Source organism: Pristiophorus japonicus, chromosome 30, assembly GCF_044704955.1.
Source record: "Pristiophorus japonicus isolate sPriJap1 chromosome 30, sPriJap1.hap1, whole genome shotgun sequence".
Taxonomy (NCBI): domain Eukaryota; kingdom Metazoa; phylum Chordata; class Chondrichthyes; family Pristiophoridae; genus Pristiophorus; species Pristiophorus japonicus.
The window spans coordinates 11,613,718-11,617,327 of record NC_092006.1 but is presented as its reverse complement, the minus strand read 5'-3'; positions in this window follow the sequence as shown (position 1 = coordinate 11,617,327).

Sequence of the window (3,610 nt, the reverse complement as noted above, 5' to 3'; positions counted from 1 at the left end):
GGTACCTTGAGAGGAAGAGGGAGAAACAAGATGGAGTCAGACGCGCCCTAACCTCCGCCACGGTGTAACCCTGATGAGCGACACTTCCTGTGGACAGCTGCACCCCACCTGCCATGTCTCTGCAAGATCCAACAAATCCCCCGGGAGGACAGACACACCAACATTAGCGTCCTCGACCAAGCCAACATCCTCAGCATCGAAGCACTGACCACACTCGATCAGCTCTGCTGGCCACATTGTCCGCATGCCCGGCACGAGACTCCCAAAGCAAGCGCTCTACTCGGAACTCCTTCACGGCAAATGAGTCAAAGGTGGGGAGAGGAAACGTTACAAGGGACCACCCTCAAAACCTCCCTGATAAAGTGCAACAACCCCACCGACACCTGGGAGTCCCTGGCCCAAAGACCAGTCCGCCCTAAGTGGAGGAAGTGCATCCGGGAGGGCGCTGAGCACCTCGAATCTCGTCGCCGAGAGCGTGCAGAAACCAAGCACAGGCAGTGGAAGGAGCGTGCGGCAAACCAGTCCCACCCTCCCCTTCCCTCAACCACTGTCTGTCCCACCTGTGACAGGGACTGTGGCTCTTGGATTGGGCTGTTCAGCCACCTAAGGACTCATTTTGAGAGTGGAAGCAAGTCTTCCTCGACTCCGAGGGACTGCCGATGATGGTGACCTGCGATGGAACCAGCGTGACGGCATACCAATTCAGCTGGTCCAGGAGGGCGACGGCTATGAAGAGGGCGACTGGATTGGATGTCAGCAGAACCGAGGTCGCTGATTGGAGCGTGGGCAGGGGCAGCGAGGTCGGGACAAAGGAGCGGCGAGAGATTGCAGAGCGATGTGATCGGGGCCCGGGAGAGGCGTGAGTTCGGGGCCCAGAAGAAATGAGGGCCCAGGGGCAGCACGGGCCCAGCCCACACTGTGCGATATGTGAGCGCGCACTGGGTCCGTGCAGCAGAGCTGGTCTCCAGTCGTCCTGGTTAACCCTTGCCACTGGACCAAGCCCTCGCTCTGTCAAGCCCGTGTGGTGGCTGGTGTGCAACGGTCACCCCACGTTAAAACAATCCACCCACAGGCATCTTCCACCCTTCAGGATGTAGTTCGGGATCTGGAATATCAGGTCCCTCATTGAAACACCTGGGAACTCATCCTTTTTTGGCGTGGGAGCGGGTCATCCTCGATACGAGGGACCGCCTAGAAGGAAGATCTGCGAAGGGTATTTAGAAAAATATAGGCGTGGAAATCCCGGCAGCCCCAGGTCCGTGTGGACTTTCTACGGACCCAGGAAGGCATCGGAAAAGCTGGTTTTCAGAGCGCAATGCGCATGCGCTGAAAACCGTCTTTTCCGATCTGTCAAGTTTCTGACTTGACAGATCCTCTGTATCTCAGGAGCGGGGACATTTGTATGGGCAAGATTGCGGGATTTACCCATATCTTGCCCGGCAAATGACCTCAAAACTCTTGCGCCTGATAAAAACATAGCCTACTGTTACAGGCGTAAGAGTTTAAAAACATATCAAAAACTTGATTAAAATAAAATTTAAAAACACATATTTATGTTAAAATCCTGCCCACTCAGGTCATTTTATTTCAAACCATAATTAAAACTTTTTTTTTAATCGGCAAATTTTTTTACTTTTAAAAAAACATTTCTATCAACTTTAATTTCTATAGTGTATTTATGTGAGGTGTTTTTTTTAAATGTTTTATGTAGTGTTTGGGGGTGTTTCTCATCCATAGTAATAGGAGTTTCGGACTTACGAAACTCCGATTACTATGAATGAGAAAATACTTTACCGCGATTGGGTGTCCAGGCCCTCATGACTCCTGCGGACGTCCCAACGTGAACGTGCAAGAAGAGGAGACCTCCAGTCCGGGATCTCGGGAGGGCGTTTGACCACAGACACACCAACATTAGCGTCCTCGAACAGGCCAACATCCCCAGCATTGAAGCACTGACCACATTCGTGGCAGCTCCGCTGGGCAGGCCACATCGTTCGCATGCCAGACACGAGACTCCCTCAGCAAGCTCTCTACGCAGAACTCGTCCACGGCAAACGAGCCAAAGGTGGGCAGAGGAAACTGATAAAGTGCAACATCCCCACTGACACCTGGGATTCCCTGGCCAAAGACCGCCCTAAGTCAAGGAAACGCATCCGGGAGGGCGCTGAGCACCTCGAGTCTCATCGCCGAGAGCGTGCAGAAATCAGTGGAAGGAGCATGTGGCAAACCAGACTCCCCACCCACCCTTTTCCGCAACCACTGATGATGATGAGGTGCGCATCTTCTCTCCTATTTTTAGTCGAACGCCCGCGGGAAGAAGAAACAGGGATTTCTGGCCCATAATCATTTCCGGGATGTGGAGGGTATTTCTCCCCCTAGACATCCCTCAGAAAGTGGTGGTGGGCATTCTTGAACCACTCTGATATAACTGAGTGGCCAATTTCAGAGGGCCGTTCAGGGTTGACCACGTTTGGTGTGGGACTGGAGTCACATATAGACCCCAGACCGGGTAAGGACGGCAGGTTACCTTCCCCTAAAACATAGAAACATAGACATAGAAACATAGAAAATAGGTGCAGGAGTAGGCCATTCGGCCCTTCTAGCCTGCACCGCCATTCAATGAGTTCATGGCTGAACATTCAACTTCAGTACCCTATTCCTGCTTTCTCGCCATACCCCTTGATCCCCCTAGTAGTAAGGACCTCATCTAACTCCTTTTTGAAAAGGGACATTAGTGTCAGCCGTGGCTCAGTGGGTAGCTCTCTCTCTCGCCTCTGAGTCAGGAGGTCGTGGGTTCATGTCCCCACTCGAGAGACTTGAGCTCATAATCCAGGCCGACACTCCCAGGGGCAGTGCTGAGGGAGCACGCACTGTCGAAGGGGCGGTACTGAGGGAGCACCGCACTGTTGGAGGGGCAGTACCGAGGGAGCGCCGCACTGTCGGAGAGGCAGTACTGAGGGAACGCTGCACTGTCGGAGAGGCAGTACTGAGGGAGTGCCGCACTGTCAGAGGGGCAGTACTGAGGGAGCGCTGCACTGTCGGAGGGGTAGTACTGAGGGGACGCACTGTCGGAGAGGCAGTACTGAGGGAGCGCCGCACTGTCGGAGGGGCAGTACTGAGGGAACGCTGCACTGTCGGAGAGGCAGTACTGAGGGAGCGCCGCACTGCCGGAGGGGCAGTACTGAGGGAGCGCCGCACTGCCGGAGGGACGGTACTGAGGGAGCGCCGCACTGTTGGAGGGGCAGTACTGAGGGAGCGCTGCACTGTCGGAGGGATGGTACTGAGGGAGCGCCGCACTGCCGGAGGGGCGGTACTGAGGGAGCGCCGCACTGTTGGAGGGGCAGTACTGAGGGAGCGCTGTACTGCCAGAGGGGCAGTACTGAGGGAGCGCCGCATTGTCAGAGTAGTGATCCCCATACCCTTTGATTCTTTTAATATCCAAAAATCTATCGATCCCCGTCTTGAATATACTTAAAGACTGAGCCTCCACAGCCCTCTGGGATAGAGAATTCCAAAGATTCACCACCCTCTGAGTAAAGAAATTCCTCCTCATCTCAGCCCTAAATGGCCGACCCCTTATCCTGAGACTGTGTGACCCCTGGTTCGAGAC